This window comes from Protopterus annectens, chromosome 5.part0 (genome assembly GCF_019279795.1).
Source record: "Protopterus annectens isolate FY-2018-M chromosome 5.part0, PAN1.0, whole genome shotgun sequence".
Lineage (NCBI taxonomy): Eukaryota > Metazoa > Chordata > Ceratodontiformes > Protopteridae > Protopterus > Protopterus annectens.
Window position 1 is genome coordinate 1,263,185,041 of NC_056735.1, and position 21,043 is coordinate 1,263,206,083.

Genomic DNA, 21,043 nt, shown 5'->3' on the forward strand with positions numbered 1-21,043 from the left:
TGCTGTACAGAATATTATTTTAGGAAAGATAATTTATCTACTTTATACAGCAAAGAAAAACCTCATGGCTACCATCATTTAAGTCCTGTTCTATGGATCATCAATATTTGAATGGATTATTGTTGTATAACTTAGTGGAATTATGGGAAACTGTTACTGCTCAGTATATCAGATTAGTTTTGCTGCTTAAAAAACTGGATTTAGGGTTGCATACTTATCAGATGCAAGAAAAAGCAATTGCTTTAATTTAACTTTATTTGTAATTTTGGATATTTGAGAAGCTACTTATCAAGAGTCAAACTTGAGAAATGTGCTTGCTTTCTTTGTTGTGGTCATATTATTATTAATTTTTACAAGTTATTTCTTTATAAAGAAACACAAAGAAACTTCTTTATAGATATTTTCTTTTTAAAATGCGATACTGTATACAAATCATAGAAATAGATAATGGATATTTTACTCTGGACAAATGACTACTACTTCCCAAACATCCCAGCATCATGCAATGCCATATAAAAATTAATGCTGAGAAAATCTCTTCTTTCCCCTATAAAGCCTGACCTTAAAACTACCAAAGTAAGTAGAAAATCAAAAGTGATGATATCAGTAAGTTCAAATAGTGAAAAACTAAGTATTACTGTCAGGTTTCTAATGCTACAAATAAACCAATAATTAAATGTTAAAAGTCTATCCAATTTTGAGTTAAAATCAAGTACCCCGAGGTTTAAACGACTTAACATAACAGTTAGGCACACAATAAAACACTACAATTTGTCCCTGTTGAGTGAATAAAATTATTAGATTGGTAAATGGTTTTGATTTTGGATCATACTACTTTATTGCAATTTCTCTTATTCCAAATAAATTAACACAATCATGTAAAACAAGATACAAGCTCTGTAACTGATTGGATTGCTTTATATCATTGCAAAATACACCATCTTGAATAAAATTCACCTGCATAGTTGAATACTAAGGCCTTACAAACATTTAGTATTTTAGCCCCTTGATCATAGTTTAACTACTTTGGTTTTGTAGGTTTTTTTTTTTTTTTTTTTTAATTAATCATTTGTTAACAAAAGTACAGTACTTTCCCAAATGCTAATGCATAGTCACACTTGCCTGATTCCTTTTAATAAGCTACATCCACTTCACAATGTGTCTTAACTCAAGTGTATAGGTAGATCATTTGCACAATCTTAGCAAAATCAGGCACACCCATATTGCAGGTAAAAACGCTCCCTGCCCCTAGATTTGTTTTTTGCTGTTCTTTGTGGTGTGCTACCATATTCACAACCATAGTGCTCAGTCCCATAAATGTGGTATGGATGTGTTCAGAATTTCAGAAAATCCCTGTCATGAAGCAGTATCACTCAGACATAGGCCTGCTGTGCAAGTGATAAGGACATGAATCATGCACTGCATGTGTGCACTGTAGCAATCTATTGCTCATATGTGTGCACTCTGCCCCATCAATCTTGTTTCTTCTTTTCTTGCTTGTCTCCAGTGGCGGCTCATGATATTGGACTGCAGGACTGCAGCCCCCCCCAGCTGTGAATGACAATGGCAAACTCCTGAACAGCATGCAAGTGTGCTTAGAAAGTTGAATCTGGACTGCTGCCTTACTAGTCCAGATTCAGAACGAGACCGGGAACAGGAAGGAACAAGAACCAGGAAACCGGAACTGTGCATTCCAGTGCATGCTGCGAGAAGCGTGGAGTATACTCTTCTAGTAGGATTATTTTATTTACGGGGAGAGGATTTTATTCAGGTACAACTTGTCAATATAGTTACACAACAATATGTATGACTGAAAACAGTAATCATGGTATACTATTGTTTTACATGATTTCATTTCAAAGTCAAACAGCTTATTGAAGTATCACTGTTCACAATCCAGCAACTTTTCAAGGTTTCTATTTTGTCTTAAAATAATGAACTGTATTTTAATGAATTCCTTCTAATCCATGTTTATTTACCCATAGATGTTTGCATTCATCATTTAATGTTCAAAATCCAACATTATAACTAGATTGATATTTTTCATCTCTTAGCACTGTTGTTCCAACCAACTTTGCAGATCCATTTTCAAGAACATTTGTAACTCTTCTACTAGGATTATTTTATTTAAGGGGAGAGGATTTTGCTCAGGTACAAGTTATGGTTAGTAGGATTTATTTGGTGTGTGTTATTTTATTTACAGGGAGGATTTGCTAGTAGGATTATTTTATTTACGGGGATGTGTGTGTTATTTTATTTATGGGGTGGATTTGCTAGCAGGATTATTTTATTTACGGGGATGTGTGTGTTATTTTATTTACGGGGAGGATTTGCTAGTAGGATTATTTTATTTACAGGGATGTGTGTGGTATTTTTATTTATGGGGAGGATTTGCTAGTAGGATTATTTTATTTACAGGGAGGATTTGCTAGTAGGATTATTTTATTTTATTTACGTGTGTGTGTGTGTGTGTGTGTGTGTGTGTGTGTGTGTGTGTGTGTGTGTGTGTGTGTGTAAAATGCCACGGTTGATTAGAGAACTCAGGATACCTGCTGATGGTGGTGTTTAGAGAATACCTTAGGCTTGAGCCCTGTACCTTGGGTCAGGTAGCAATAGCCTGAATTCCCTATCCACCACCATTTGTGGAAGTTTTGCAGATTTTTGCCTCATATTTTTGTTCTGCTCTATTCCTCAGAAAATCTGTGGTTTCTGAATTTTTAATTCCTTAAATAGTTGATTGTGCAGTGGTGCAGTGGTAACATCATTGCCTCACAGATAGAGGTTCACTGGTTTGATATTTGGCTGGTTGTCTTCTGTGTGGAGTCTGTATGTCCTCCCTGTGTTTGTCTGGGTTTGCTGTGGTGTACTCCCATGTTACAAAGACATGTGCCTGCAGTATTTCTCCCTGGGCCTCTGCTGAAAATTTGCTTTTGTTCCAAGTCAGACTTTTCTGGTTAACAAATGTTAAATAAATAAAATTGACAGGCATTTGAATTTCAGACTTCATATTCTTCAGAAAGTACACAGTAACACAACATCTTTTATTCTAACAATTTTCTAAGTTTATAAGATGAATATTTGAAATGTGTCCCTATTTTTGGGACTGTATTACCCCATTATTGGCTTCATCCAGGTTTTTTGTGCTAAGGTTGGGAGCTACGGTGAGAACTGAATTCACTGAATATGTTTGAGGGCTGTATTCCCCCATTACTGGCTTTGTCCAGGTGTTTTGTGCTAAGAAATTGACAGCTATGGTGAGAACTAAATTGACTGTTTTGCACGGGGTCCTGGGTTCAAGTATTGGCAGTGAAATGTATGGTAGTAACACAGCATTTTATTCTAGCAACTTTCCAAGATTATACAAGCAATGTTTAAAATGTGTCCCTGGTTTTGGGCTTTTGTGCCTCCCAATATACTTTGTCTTTTTCCAGATTTATTGTGCTGCAAAGTTTAGAGATACTGCTAAGTGTCGAGTAGCTTTTACAAGGAGCTGAGAGCTGCAGTGGAAGAGAAGTTTAGTGCTGCTTATGCTGAGTCAGCTTGCATTGTTAATAGCACAACAGGTAGTATACTTGCTTTTGATGCAGAAGGCTGTGGGTTCTACTCCCGCAGTATGTAGATGCATTGCTGATACTGTACTGTGTTGTAAATGGGGGTGGATGCTGCCATATTGAGAATGTCCTCTTTGGTGAAGATATCTAGTAACTATGAACCCATTATCAGTTTGCATTCCATTCCCTATTGCAGTATTGCTAGCTTATCATTTTTTAATGTAACATAGGTAAGTTATTCCTCAAGGGCAACAGGCACTTTATTTGTAGATGAAACAATGACATATAAAGTTGTTTGCTTACAACAACTGCTTCATTAGTTAGCGATCTTTTTAATGTGGAATTATTTAGATGACTTTTACTTCTGCAGAGATTGTGCATATTTATACTGGTGGATTGTAGAAATTTAAGTAGACTTTTATGATGGAAACGTTCTCAGATGAACAGTTTTGTCATTATTGGTGCATGCATTTTGTTTCATTGTTTACTGGAAAAATGTTCAAAACAATAAATTTAAAATACTGTGCTGTATTATACAATGAATATAATTTAATACAATCAGGAAGGTGCATCACAGAACACATGTATGTTTTGTGTGCAAGGGCCCTATCATTTGAAAACAGCTCAAAGTTAATCTTTATCTTCCACTAGCCAAATGTATTTTCTTTGAATGTGGGTTTCAATGCTGTTTCAATGAACGTTAGTTTCAAGGGCAGAGAAGTTTTAATGCTAAGTCTATTTTCACTGTGAAACTGCATTGCTTTTTTAGCAGATGTCTTAGTGTTTGTGCTGTAAAATGCAAAATAAAACTTTCAAATGAAGTCCAAATCATTGTAGAAGTAAAGCAGTATGCATATTACAGTGTTTATGGTAAATGGGGCAAAATAGCCAAGTAATGGGACATTGGAATGGCTGCAGGGGAGAGGCTCCATTCGACCATGATTTTGTGAGGGGGAAGGGCGGCAAACTCAAAGACACTTCGGCTGAACTGTACCTCTCAACTGTCCATATTTTCACAGAATGAAATAATTTTTGCTTCTTATTTTTGGTTTGTTCCTCATAAAATATGTGGTTTTCTAGCAAATCATTTAGGAATTAAGTCAGTAAATAATGACAGACATTGAGCTTCAAACTTCATAACCTTCAGAAAAATACATACTAAAGCAAGACCTGTTATTCTATCAACTGTCTAAGTTTATACAAGAACAATTTTTAGTACTGTTTGTATGTGCACCCAATATATTTGGCCTTGTCCAGATTTCCTGCATTAACAGGTTGAGAGGTATGTGCAAATAAATTGCTTTATAGAATTAAGCATATCAAAACCTCTCAACTGTCCCTGATTTTGGCTCAAAATGTTGCTCTCTTTCTCTGATAATCCCTCCGCAAAATGGCAATTTTGGAAGAAAACACGGAGGGTTTACAATTAATAAATAACTAATAATCAGAGTTATAGATTACTTTTATTTCAGAAATGCATGTTGATTTGTTTATTTTGTCAGCTGCTCAAGTTAACAGTACCAATATTAAAAACGTGTCCCTTCTTTGACCGGTTCCCAGCTGTATTGTGTGGCTATTTTATATTTTTGCATCACATATTTGGTCCATTTTTCATAAAATTGTGGTTTTCTGGAAAATTTGTAGCAAATCATTAAGGATTGAAGTTAGAAAATAATTATGGACATTTGAGTTTCAGATGTCATACCCTTCAGAAAATTCATACTAATGCAAGACCTACTATTGTAGGGTCTATATTATAAGATCGATGGTTGAAAACATCGTACAACATATGGTCGACACCATATGGTCGATGTCCTCAAATGTCAACTTTATAAAAAGACAAAAAAAAGAAAAGAAAAATGTACCCTAATGGGTTTAACTCTCCACAACCCCTGCTACTTAAATATACCAACTCCGAAACCGCACTACATTGCAGTAAATGGAAATCTCCCCTTATGGAGATTTCCGTTTACACACTTGAGATCCTGAGCATTTGATATTCTCATGTCGACAATGTCAGATTCAACATTGTTGGCTTTCGAGAATATGATATAGACCCCTATTCTATTATCTTTCTAAGATTATAAGAAAAATATTTAAAAATTGTCCTTATTTTTGGGCCTTTGTCCCACTTCTATGTATGGCTTTGTCCAGATTTTTTGCTCTGAGGTTGGGAGGTATGACAGATGTGTCAGGGCCATCACAGTCAGCCAGAGACATTTGAAATTGTGGCATACTTGCTGCACCCCACTCTCCCATTTAGTGACTCTGGATGTGTCCAAGCAGGGCAAGGAGCAGTTATGCAGTGTAAGTGTGCAGAGTATCCCCCCATCCAAGGTAGACACAAGTACTACAGTGGCTTTTCATCTGTCCTTGATTTTGCAGAATGTTCTGGTTTTCTGTCATATTTTATACTGCTGATTTATGCTTATTATTATTCAGAAAGTGTGTGTTGCTCTGTATTTAAGTAGCAATGCTTTAATGACCATCAGGTAAGCTTTTCTGAGATTGTAAGATGCAAGTAAGCTTTAAAGGAGTACAACAGGTTTCTCTAATGTATTCCTCAACTTCACGGCCCTTTTCCTCCCTATTTACATTGTCCTCTGTAAAGCAACAACAATAAAGCATTTACAATTTTTATAATCCCCCTTACTTCTGTAACAGAAGCCTACCTTCTCATACTGTGATGGTTTCACTTACAAAATGATTCTCTCACATTTGAATAAAGCTTGCTGGAGTCCCCCAATTACTGACATCATCGAGGCCAGGCAGTGCAGGTACTTTTTTTTTTTTATCAGTTCCCTCTCACAAAGTGACATCACCACAGCCGTCATCTTATTCTAACTAAAATAATAAGACCCACCCATTCTGTGATGTCATGGCTCCCTTGTCCTTCCCCCACCCCAGCCTAAGTGCTGTTCATTTTATTCAGTAGTAGTGTAGTAACACTGATGTTTGGAAACACAGAAAGTTGGTATACATACTTGTACATTCTGCACGGCAAATGATGATTAGGTGGTGTATCGCTTGCATACTTCTCTGTTGTATATACACCAGATACTGCTAGTGTGCAGTGTGGGAATAGAAATATTAAAGCAGTACCCTGGTATCAGAGGTGGCAGTGCAACATATTCATAGTGGCTTAACATGAGAGTAGCTCTAAGCAAGCCCCATGTGAAACCTGAACAAGCATCTAGAATTATTCAGTGGAGCTTCCACACCTTGAGTCTGAAAATGAATTCACATACTCACATGAACAGGAGTAGTTGCATATTGATGGCTAAAGGTGTATGGGCATGTCAGGTGGTTACTACACTGCAAAACTGGTATGTAATGGTGGAGATATTTGGAAGGCATGAGCAAACACACCAGTATATTAAAGCCATAGCACCAACTGAACTGGAGGCTGGCAAATAGATTTAGTAAGGGATTTTGTCCAGGCACAAATATTTCAACAGTGATTCTTTGCAGTGGCATCCATTATCTGATTCAAGGTAAGTTAACCTTGATGTCCTTTATTCAATAAAAAATGTACTTTGTTATAAGTGACTTCTGGACACAAGAAAAAGGAAGTGGAAAATATAGCAATGTGGTTTGTATGTACAAATACAAATCCAGGGACATTGCAAAAGGTTTTTTTTGCAAACCAACCAGTGGAGTAAAAACATATGAAGGCAAACACTGCATACAAACACACTTTGCACATGTAAATCTCAATTTTTAACATGGTGGAAGCATAAAGTGATACCTTAACACTTAAATTAATAAAGATCTAAACTGGTTAATAGTATAAATGTTTTATTCTTTAGCTCCTTGGTGCAAGACCTTACTGGATGTGATTGAAGTCAAGTAAGGCCATGACTATAGTGCAGCAAAAAATGTCCCCTCTAACAAAGGAAATGCTAGAGCAAAGATTAAATTACACGAGTCAATCACCCTGCTGAGATATGCCAAACAATGGAATTACCAGGTCAAATTACCCTCAGGACTTTGACAGCTAGGGAAGCTAAGTGTTATGGGGGAGGGGAGAAGTAAATGGACTGGAATTCATTGTCTCACAAATTAGTGCCATTTAAACTAAATTATAAAAAAGGCAGCAGTAAACAGCACTTTGAGTGTGTTCTGTGGCATTTGCACTGTTTCTGTTTTAAGTAGTCATCCAGCAGCAGGGAATGTTACTTACACTGTTCTATTTTACTCAGTACTTTGTATGCATGCAACATCTATGAAATGACAGGAACTTTAGGCAAACTGAGGCCTGTATGATGTAACATTTTTGAGCCAAACAATGATTTCTGGGATACTGGATGGCAACCTGATTTATCCAAACCACGTCCATATGCCAGCCTCCAGGTGGTCAGAGTCTGGAATTACATATAAAAATATTTAAAATCCTGTAAATAATCCCAGAGTGTAGGAAACATCATGCCATGATGTTTTAAACATGTTTTTTGAGTCTGTGGGTGCGGTACTCCTTTAATAAGCATACTGTTAAAGAATTACCAATATTGAACGCCTTTCTGTTGTTGCCATGCAGAGAACACTTACATAACTAGATAATGTATAAGCCTTAGGTATTGAAATGCATATGACAGTATTTGTAATAAAGGACAGGATTACATTATTTTAAGAAGCTCATTACATTTGTTGGATACTTGCAGTCATCTTTGCAGGCTTTACCCGTAAACTAAACAGAATGCCAATCTATCATGTGTGGTCCATAACTTGTGCAGTAATCCTTTAAGCAATTTATCTTGAGCTTGTTTCTTGTTTGCTGTTCATTTTTTACTTTGATCATGTTTTCCCCATGAAACAAGTAGATAGTTGTTGTCAGGCAGCAGGTCTTTTTTGGATAAGAAACATTGTTACAAGTGGGGATATCACAGAGATTGCTACTTTCAGCATGTTACTTGGTACTTTTATAAAGCTGAATATAAATTATAATTAGAATTGCAGTGCAAGGAGAAGTGGTTTGAGTTGAGTGCTACTTGTTTCTCTAATACTTGATTTTGACTGGCATTCAAGTAATGTATTTAAAAATAAATCAATTTTTTCATGCCTCACAACCTTTTTGTTTCCATCTAAATATTAAGTAAGCTGTCGTGCAGATAATGCATTGAAATATTTTTTTTCTTCTACTTTTCATTTTGTCTTGATTGGACTCTCATAATAACGGTTTGGCACCCAGGGCAGCGTATTTCATTAAAGTTCCAGTTTTTGTGGTTTTGAGCATAGATCCTCCCCTTTCTAGTTGGCTGCACCCCTTCCCAATGGCCCCACCCATTCAGCTGTCTCCTGCAGTCCCCCTTTGATTTGAAGTCACTAGCCGCCACTGCTTGTCTCTATCCATATGCTTGTTTGCAGCACTCTAGTCAAGAAGGATATTTTTCTGCTGTGATATTTCATGCCTGAAGTACTTTAAGTTAAGGAAATTAATGATACCATCCATCTTGTACCAATGATTTTTGTCTATCTTCCTTTTCCAGGATCAGGATAGACAGTAGATAGGCTCACATTGGTCTTGCAAAGACATTATTTACTATGTACAATGTACATAGTGGAATACATTTGTCATCTTTGCTGCCACATTTGAGCATGTAAAACTAGCAGGTTATTGACAAAAGTTGAAAAATAATTTTTGTGTATTAAGCTGTAAGTTAAATTTTTATTGGGTAGTATTTAGTGTACATCTCTTGAAAATGACGAAAGATGTTTTGAGTCAAAAAGAGTGATACAAAAATTGTACCTTTTGCAAAACATTTGACAAATACTTCAGACACAAATGAGAAGCAATGTGTAATTATATATTCACAGTGAATGGAGAATTTACCACTATTTATTTATTTACTAGGTATATGAGCTTCTGAAGACTGTTCCCATCCACCTCCCTGGCAAAAGGCACAAAATGTTGAGAATGCAGAGATGTATGTTTTCAATGCATCTGTAGCTTGGTGTCTATTAAATTATAAGGTAGTTGCTCGACCTATCTTAGCACCCTTGTTTTGTTTTCTCTCATGGCCTGTGAGATAACCTTTCACGTTTCTTGAATATCTGGCAATTATTTTGACAAGGATGGTAGTCTAGAGCTGTACTGAACTAAGTGGGGAGCTCATTTATTCATGCAACTGAACATTTTTGCCCAGGTTGTAACTGGAAAGAGTCAGCAGATCAGCTCACCTACCCAGTTATCAGATTGTAAAATAAATACATAAAAATGCATCAACAACGCAACCGAAGCACAGACATAGTTGGTTAAATAGTGACTGAGGAACTAGTTACCCTTTTCAGTTACTAAGCTACTCCAGAATGCTTGCATGTGTCCAACAAGTGCACGCATGGGTCAAATCCAGAGCAGCTTTTCCATGCCTGTTTAGATAGCAGCTCTTCAACTATTTCCTTGGTTACATCATAATTTGTTTGGTGCTATAGTAAATATTTCTGATCCAAGTAATAAAATCTTTCACAGTGTAGTACCATAAACTTGAAATAACACACAAATGCACTGAACCACAAACGTTTATTAAAAAAATCCATTAATGGTTGAGAAGTTTTACATTAAAGTCCTTACTATTTGATGTTGTAGTACAGCCACAGATGTATATGTATAACAATATAGTACTACAGCTACAGAGCACTACATATGTACATTCTCACAGTGCATACAATAGCCAAAAAACCTGACAGATGTACACATTTCTCAGATTACTGCCAAAGGATTAAATTCAGACAGGTGTACATGTTTCACAATGTTGTAACATAGCCACAAAATCATACAGGTGTTAATTTCACAGTGTAATACCATAACCAGAAAGCCCCAAAAATGCACAATTCAAAATGTAATACAAAAGCCACAAAGTTAAATATATGTATGTGTCACAATGTAACAACACAGCAGCAGTGTCGTACAGATTTCTGTTTCAGAATGAAGTACCATAGGCACAGAGTCCTATAGATTTCTGATTAATGATGCAATACTATAGCTTCTGTGTCCTGCAGATTTCTCTTTCACAATGTAGTAGCATAGCCACAGTGTCCTATAGATTTATGTTTCACATTGTAGTACCACAATGACAGTGTCCAACAGATTTCTGTTTCACAATGTAGTACAATAGCCACAGTGTCCTACAGATTTCTGTTTCACAATGTAGTACCACAGCGTCAGTGTCTTACAGATTTCTGGTTCACAATGCGGTACCATAGCCTCAGTGTCCTACAGATTTCTGTTTCATAATGTAGCACAATAACAACAGTGTCCTACAGATATCAGTTTCACAATGTAGTACCATAGCCTCAGTGTCCAAACGATTTCTGATTCACAATATAGTAGCATACCCACAGTGTCCAACAGATTTCTGTTATACATCATAGTACCATAGCCACAGTGTCCTACAGATTTCTGTTTCACAATGTAGAAGCAAAACCTCAGTGTCTACAGATTTCTGTTTCACAATGCAGTAGAATATCCACAATGTGCAACAGATTTCTATTTCACAACGTAGTACCATAATCTCAGTGTCTACAGATTTCGGTTTCACAATGTACTACCATAGCCTCAGTGTCCTACAGATTTCTGTTTCATAATGTAGTGCAATAACAACAGTATCCTACAGATATCAGTTTCACAATGTAGTCCCATTGCACAGTGTCCTACAGATTTCTGTTCCACATCATAGTACCAGAGTCCCAGTGTTCTGCAGATTTCTGTTTCACAATGCAGTAGCAAAGCCTCAGTGTCCTACAGATTTCTGTTTCACAATGTTGAAGCATAGCCTTAGTGTCTACATATTTTTGTTTCACATTGTAGTAGAATATCCACAGTATTCAACAGATTCCTGTTTCACAATGCAGTACCATAGCCTCAGTGTCCTACAGATTTCGGTTTCACAATGTAGTACCATAGACTTAGTGTCCTACAGATTTCTGTTTCACAATTTAATACCTCGGCCTCAGTGTCATACAGATTTCTGATTCACAATGTAGTACCATAGCACAGTGTCCTACAAATTTCTGTTTAACAATGTACTACCAGAGCCTCAATGTCCTATAGATTCTGTTTCAGAATGTAGTACCATAGCCACAGTGTCCTACAGATTTATGATTTGCAATGTAGTACTATAGCTGCAGCATCCTACAGATTATTGTTTCACAATGTAGTAGCATATCCTCAGTGTCTACATATTTCTGTTTCTCAATGTAGTAGCATAGCAAGAGTGTCCTACAGATTTTTGTTTCACAATGTGGTACCAAAGCTACAGTATCCTACAGATTTCTATTTTACAGTGTATTAGCATAGCCGCAGTGCCCTATAGAATTCTGCTTCACAATGTAGTACCATAGCCTCAGTGTCCTACAGATTTCTGTATCACAATGTGGTAGTATAGCCACAATGTCCTTCAGATTTCTGTTTCACAATGAAGTACCATAGCCTCATTGTCCTACAGATGTCTATTTCACAATATAGTAGCATATCCTCAGTCTCCTATGCATTTTTGTTCACAATGTGGTAGAATAGCCTCAGTGTACTACAGATTTCTGATTTTACAATGTAGTACCATGGCCACAGTGTCATACAGATTTCTGTTTCACAATGTAGTACCATAGACTCAGCATCCTACAGATTTCTGTTTCACAATGTAGTACCATAGCCTCAGTGTCCTAAAAATTTTGTATTCACAATGTAGTACCATAGCCTGAAAGTTTTACAAATTTCTGTTTTACAATGTAATACCATAGCCACAGTATCCTACAGATTTCTGTATCACAATGCAGTATGATAGCATCAGTGTCCTTCAGATTTCTGTTTCACAATATAGTAGCATAGCCTTAGTGTCTAGAGATTTCTGTTGCACTGTATAGTAGCATAGCCACAGTGTCCTTCAGATTTCTGTTTCACAATGTAGTACCATAGCCTCAGTGTCCTACAGATTTCTGTTTCACAATGTAGTACCATAGCCACAGTGTCCTACAGATTTCTGTTTCAAAATGTAGTACCATAGCCTCAGAGTCCTAAAGATTTCTGATTCACAATGTTGTACGATAGCCTCGGTGTCCCACAGATTTCTAATTCACAGTGTAGTAACATACCCTCAAAGTCCTACAGATTTCTGTTTCACAATGTAGTACCATAGCCTCAGAGTCCCACAGATTTCTGATTCACAGTGTAGTACCATAGCCAGTCTATCCTACAGATTTCAGTTTCACAATGTACTAGCATAGCCACAGTGTCTTACAGATTTCTGTTTCAAAATGTAGTACCATATCCTCAGTGTCCTACAGTTTTCTGATTCACAATGTAGTACCGTACTCAGAGCGTCTTACAGATATCTGTTTCACATAGTAGTACCATAGGCTCAGTGTCCTACAGATTTCTGTTACACAATGTAGTACCATAGCTTCAGTGTCTTACAGATTTCAGATTCACAATGTAGTACCAAGGCCTCAGTCTTGTACAGATTTCTATTTCACAATATAGTACCATAGTCTCAGTTTCCTATAAATCTCTGTTTCACAATGTAGCACCATAGCCACAGTGTCCTACAAATTTCTGTTTAAAAATTTACTACCATAGCCTCAATGTTCTACAAATTCTGTTTCAGAATGTAGTACCATAGCCACTGTGTCCTACAGTGTTCTACTTCATATTGTAGTGCCACAGCCACAGTGTTCTAGAGATTTATGCATCACAATGTGCTACCATAGTCATGTCCTACAGATTTCTGATTCACAATGTAGTACCATAGCCCAGTGTCCTTCAGATTTCTGTTTAACAATGTACTACCAGAGCCTCATTGTCCTACAGATTTCTGATTCACAAGGTAGTGCCACAGCCACTGTGTTCTACAGATTTCTGATTTACAATTTAATACTATAGCCACAGTTTCCTACAAATTTCTGTTTCATACTGTAGACGCATACCACTGTGTCCTACAGATTTCTGTTTCACAATGTAGTAGCATAGCCACAGTGTCCTACAGATATCTGTTTCACATTGTAATACCTTAGCCTCAGTGTCCAACTGATTTCTGATTCACAATATAGTAGCATACCCACAGTGTCCTACAGATTTCTGTTACACATCATAGCTCCATAGCCACAGTGTCCTACAGATTTCTGTTTCAAAATGTGGTATCATTGACTCAGAGTCCTACAGATTTCTGTTTCACAATTTAGTACCATAACTTCAGTGTCCTACAGATTTCTGATTCACAATGTAGTACCATACCCCAATGTCCTACATATTTCTGTACTACCAGAGCCTCAATCTCCTACGATTCTGTTTCAGAATGTAGTACCATAGCCACAGTGTTCTACAGATTTCTGATTTACAATGTAGTACTATAGCAACAGCATCCTACAGATTTCTGTTTCACAATCTAGTAGCATAGCCACAGTGGACGACAGATTTCTACTTCACAAGGTAGTACCATAGCCACAGTGCCCTGGAAATTTCTGCATTGCAATATACTACCATAGCCACGGTGTCCTACAGATTTCAGATTCACAATGTAGTACCATCGTCTCAGTGTCCAACAGATTTATGATTCACATTGTAGTACCATACCTCACTGTCCTATAATTTTCTGATTCATAGTGCATTATCATAGGGTCAGTGTCTTACAGATTTCGGTTTCACAATGTAGTACCATATCCTCAGTGTCCATTTCACAATGTAGTAGTATAGCCACAGTGTCCTACAGACTTCTGTTTCACAATGTAGTACCACAGCCTCAGTGTCCTACATATTTCTGATTCACAATGCACTACCACACCCACTGTGTCCTACAGATTTCTGTTTCAAAATGTAGTACTATACCCACAGTGACCTACAGATTTCTGTTTCAGAATGTGGTAGCATAACCTCAGTGTCTACAGATTTCTGTTTCTCAGTGTAGTAGCATAGCCAGAATGTCCTATAGATTTCTAGTACACAATGCAGTACCATATCTACAGTGTCCTACAGATTTTTGTTTTCCAGTGTATTAGCATAGCCACAGTGTCCTGAAGAATTCTGCTGCACAATGTAGTATCATAGCCACAGTGTCGTAAAGATTTCTGATTCACAATGTAGTACAATAGCCTCAGTGTCCCACAGATTTCTAATTCACAGTGTAGTAACATACCCTCAGAGTCTTACAGATTTCTGTTTTACAATTTAGTACTATAGCCTCAGTGTTCAACAGATTTCTTTTTCACAATGTAGTTCACAGCCTCAGTGTTCCACAGAATTTGATTCATAATGTACTACCATAGCCACAGTGTCTTACAGATTTCTGTTTCATGATATAGTGTCATATCCACAGTGTCCTACAGTTTTCTGATTCACAATGTAGTAGTATACCCAGAGTGTCCTACAGATTTCTGTTTCACATAGTAGTACCATAGGCTCAGTGTCCTACAGATTTCTGTTTCACAATGTAGTAGCATAGCTTCAGTATCTATAGATTTCTGTTTCTCAGTGTAATATCATAGCCACAGTGTCCTACAGATTTAAGTTTCTCAATGTAGTGCCATAGCCACTGTGTCCCACATATTTCTGTTCCACAATGTAATAGCACAGCCACAGTGTCCTGCAGATTTTTGTTTCACAATGTGGTACCATAGCCACAGTGTCCTGCAGATTTCTGATTTACAATGTAGTACCATAGCCACAGTGTCCTACAGATTTATGTTTAACAATGTAGTACCATAGCCTCAGTGTCCTGTAGATTTCTGATTCACAATGTAGTACCATAGCCACAGTGTCTACAGATTTCTGCTTAACAATGTACTACCAGAGCCTCAATATCATCCAGATACTGTTTCAGAATGCAGTACCATAGACACAATGTCCTACACATTTCTGTTTCACAATGACGTACCATAGACTCAATATCCTACAGATTTCTGAGTCACAATGTAGTGGCATAGCCTCAGTGTCCTACAGATTTCTGTTTCACAATTGAGTACCATAGCTTCAGTGTCCCACAGAGTTCTGATTCACAATATAGAACCATAGCCTCTTTGTCCTACATATTTCAGTTTCACAATGTACTACAATAGCCACAGTGTCCTACAGATTTCTATTTCACTATGTAGTACCATATCCTAGTACCATAGCCTCAGTGTCCTACAGATTTTTGTTTCACTATGTAGAGCCATATATATTTCTCATTCACAATGTAGTAGCATAGCCTCAGTGTCCTTTAGATTTCTGTTTCACAGTGTAGTATCATAGAAACAATGTCCTATACATTTCTGTTTCCCAATTTAGTACCATAGATTCAGTGTCTTACAGATTTCTGATTAAAAATGAATACCAGGGCCTCAGTGACCTAAAGAATTCTGTTTCACACTCTAGTACCATGGCCTCATTGTGCTACATATTTCAGCTTCACAATCGAGTACCATAGCCTCAGCATCCTACAGATTTCAGTTTCACAATTCTGTACCATAGCCTCAGCATCCTACAGATTTCAGTTTCACAATTCAGTACCATAACCATAGTATTCTCCAGATTTCTGTTTCATAATGTAGTACCATAGCCTCAGTATGCTACAGATTTCTAATTCACAATGTAGTACCTCAGTCTCCTACAGATTTCTGTTTCACAATATAGTACCATAGCCACAGTGTCTTACAGATTTCTGTTTCACAGTGCAATACCATAGCCCACTGTCCTAAAGATATCTGTTTCAAAATGTAATACCATAGCCTCAGATTTCAGTTTTACAATGTAGTACCATAGCCTCAGAGTCCTACAGATTTCTGTTTCAAAATATAGTACCCCAGCCTCAGCATCCTAGAGATTTTTGTTCCACAATTTAGTACAATAGCCACAATGCCCTAAAGATTCCTGTTTCAGAATGTAGTACCATAGACTCAGTGTCCTACAGATGTCTGTTTCACAATGTAGTACCATAGTGACAATGTCCTGCAGATTTCTTTTTCACAATGTAGTAACATATCCTCAGTGTCCTCTGCATTTCTGTTTCACAATGTGGTAGAATAGACTCAGTGTCCTACAAATTTCTTTTCACAATGTAGTATTATAGCCACAATCTCCTCCACATTTCTGTTTCCCAATGTTATACCATAGCCACAGTGTCCTACAGATTTCTGATTTACAATGTAGTAACGTAGCCTCAGGATTCTAGAGATTTTTGATTCACAACGTAGTACCATAATCTCAGTGTCCTACAGATTTCTGTTTACAAAGTAGTCCCATAGCTTCAGTGTCCTACAGATTTCATTTTCACAATGTAGTACCACAGCCTCAATGTTCTACAGATCTGTCATTCACAATGTAGTACCATAGCCTCCATGTCCTACACATTTCTGTTTCACAATGAGATAGAATAGCCTCAGTGTTGTACAAATATCTGATTCACAATGTAGTATCATAGCCACAATGTCATACACATTTCTGTTTCACAATGTGCTACAAAAGCCAAATCGTCCTACAGAGTTCAGATTCACAATGTAGTACCATAGCCTCAGTGTCCTACAGATTTCTGTTTCACAATGCAGTATTATAGACACATCAACCTAAAGGTTTCTGTTTTACAATTCAGTACCATAGCCACAGTGTCATACAGATTTGTGTTTTACAATGTAGTACCATAGACACAGTGTCTTCCAAATTTCTTATTCACAATGTAGTACCATAGCCTCAGAGTCCTACATATATCTATTTCACAATGTAGTACCATAGCCACAGGTCCTAAAAATTTCTGTTTGACAATGTAGTAAAATAGCCCCAGTGTCCTACAGATTTCTGTTCTACAATGTAGCACCATAGCCAGAGTGTCCTACAGTTTTTTGTTTCACAATGAAGTACCATAGACACAGTGCCCTACAGATATCCATTCCACAATGTAGTAGCACAGCCGCAGGTCCTACACATTTCTTTTTCACAACGTAGTAGAATAGACTCAGTGTTCTACAAATTTCTGTTTTACAATGTAGTACCATAGCCACAGTGAGCTACAGATTTCAGTTTCACAATGTAGTACCACATCCTCTGTGTCCTATAGACTTTTCATTTGCAATGTAGTACCATAGGCACAGTGTTGTACACATTTTTTATTCAAAATGTAGTACCATAAATTCACTGTACTACAGATTTCTGTTTTGTAATCTAGTATCATAGCCACAATCTCCTACACATTTCTGTTTCACAATGTAGTACCATAGCCACTGTTTACTATGGATTTCTGGTTAACAATGTAGTATCATAGCCTCAGTGTTTTACAGATTTCTGTTTCACAATGTAGTACCATAACCTCTGTGTCCTACATATTTCAGTTTCACAATGTATCACAAAAGCCTCAGCATTCAATAGATGTCTGTTTCACAATGCACTACCATAGCCCCAGTGTCCTAAAGATTTATTTTTTCTCAATATAGTACCAAAGCCTTAGTGTCCTAAAGATTTCTGTTTCACAATGTAGTATCATCGCCTCAGTGTCCTTCAGATTTATTATTCACAATGTAATGCCATAGCCTCAGAGTCCTACAGATTTCTGATTCACAATGTAGCGCCATATACTCAGTGTCCTACAAATTTCTTTAGTACCATAGCCACAGTGTGCTACAGACTAATGTTTCACAATGTTGTAGCATAGCTACACTGTCCTGCAGATTTCTGCTTAACAATGTAGTACCATACCGTCAGTGTCCTACAGATTTCTTTTTCACAATGTAGTACCATAGCCACAGTGTCCTTCAGATTTCTTTTTCACAGTGGAGTACCATAGACCAATGCCTTACAGATTTGTATTCCACAATGAAGTACCATAGCAAAGTGTCCTACAGATTACTGTTTCACAATGTAGTACTATAGCCTAATGTCATACAGACTCCTGTTTCGCAATGTAGTACCATGGCCATAGTTTACTCCAGATTTATGTCTCACAATGTAGTACCAAAGCCTCAGTGTCATACAGATTTCTGTTTCACAATGTGGGACCATAGCCTCAGAATCCAACAGACTTCTGTTTCACAAAGTACTACCATAATCACAGTGTCCTAAATATATGTGTTTCACAAAGTAGTACCATAGCCTCAGCATCCTACAGATTTCTGTTTCACAATGCTGTACCATATCCTCAGTGTCTTACAGATTTCAGTTTCACAATGTAGTACCATAGCAACAGCATCCTACAAATTTCTATTTTGCAATGTAGAACCATAACCACAATGTCCTAAAGATTTCTGATTCACAATGTAGTACCATAGCCTCATTTTCCTACAGATTTCTGTTTCTCAATGTAGTACCATAGCCACTGTGTCCTTCAGATTTCCTTTCCACAATTTGGTATCATAGATAGTGCAGGGGTGAGACAGAATAAGTAGTAATGACCTGAGAACACTTAAGCAAGAACTTGCACTGCCATTACATCTGTTATTCACTAGGTCATATAAATATGGGGAGATTCCTCAAGATTGGGGACAAGCACTTATTAAACCTGTCTTTAAGGGAAAGGGGAGTAGGACAAACTCAGAATCATATAGATCCTTAAGTATTCTTTCATGTTGTGGAAAAATAATGGAGAAGGTAATACTGGATAAGTTATTGTCAGAACTGGATAGGCTGGGACTCAAAACCATATATCAGCATGCATATGTTGAAAATAGATCTATTACCACCTGTGACATGATGGTCTATAACAGTATAATAACAGCTATGAATGAAAAATTGTGCTGTGATGTGATTTATATATATTTAACTTCAGCATTTGACTAGGTCATCCACAAAACACTAATCAATAAATTAGTAAAACTGTATTGATGCACTGCTGATAAGATGGATAGCTGCATGGCTTGCAAATAGGACATGGCAAGTATCACACACCAACTGGACAGGTGAAATCCTTGGCTACAGTCAAGGTGTCCCACAGGGCTCTGTACTAGGCCCTTACTTGTTTAGATTGTATCTTTCAGACCTTACTTTTTCATCTGAGGTGTTCTACATTCTATATGCTGACGACCTGAAATTTGGTAAACTGATTACAAGTGTTACACATAAGGCATGTCTGCAAAATAAGTTGACTAAATTAACCATTTGGGCACAGGAGAATAATATGTTTATAAATACATCAAAAACTAAGCATATGAGATTTGGGAGATATAAACTGAAAGGTGAATATTTAATACAGCACACAGTGATTGAAACTGTAGACTCATTTAAGGACCTGTTTATATGGGTAGATTCAGCTATGAGTTTTTCTAATCATATCAACCAATTGGCTAATGATAGCTATAGAACTATAAGTTGTATAAAAAGATTTTTTAAGTCTAGGAAATCAAACATAATGAAGTCATTGTTTGTTAGTTACATTAGACCCAAACCTGAGTATGAAACAACAATATGGAAACCCTATAGGAAAACACGCATGAATAAACTGGAAAGAGTATAGCGGAAATATACTAAGGGCATCCATGGATGTGAAAATCTAAGTTATTATAAAAAACTAAACTATCTGAACTTGTACAGTGTCTCTTACAGATATTTAAGAGGAGATCTTATTCAGGTACATAGGGCATTTAGAAACAACTACCTCTGGGAATGTTTGGGGTTATCAAAAAGTACTAGAGAATCATCAGATAACCTATATAGAAGATTCTATAAGAATGAGACGTGTACTAACTAAGCCTACAGATTTCTCTTTCACAATGTAATACCATAGCCCACCGTCCTAAAGATATTTGTTTCACAACTTAGTACCATAGCCTCAGTGTCCTACAGATTTCAGACTAACAATGTAATGCCACTCAGTATCCTACAGATTTCTGATTCACAATGTAGTACCATAGCATGAAATTCATGCAAATTTATGTTTCACAGTGTAGTACCATAGCCACAGTGTACTTCAGATTTCAATTTCACAATGCAGGACAATAGCCTCAACATCCTACAGATTTCTATTTCACAATGTACTACCATAACCATTGTGTCCTAAAGATAACTGTTTCACAATTTAGTACCATAGCCTTAGTGTCCTTCAGATTTCTGTTTCACAATGTAGTAGCATAGCCTCAGTGTCCAGAGATTTCTGGTGCACTGTATAGTAGCATAGCCACAATGTCCTTCAGATTTCTGTTTCACAATGTAGTACCATAGTCTCACTGTCCTACATATTTCATTTTCACAATGTAGTACCGTAGCCTCAGTATCCTACAGATTTATTTTTCACAGTGTAGTACCATAGACCAGTGTCCTACAAATTTCTGTTCACAATGTAGTACCACAGACCAGTGTCCTACATATTTCTGTTTCAAAATGTTGTACTATAACCTAAGTGTCCTACAGATTTATTTTTCACAATGTAATACCAAAGCCCAGTGTCCTACAGATCTCTGTTTCACAATGTAGTACCATAGCCTCAGTATCCTACAGATTTTTTTTTCACAATGTAGAACCATAGACCAGTGTCCTACAAATTTCTGTTCACAATGTAGTACCACAGACCAGTGTCCTACATATTTCTGTTTCAAAATGTTGTACTATAACC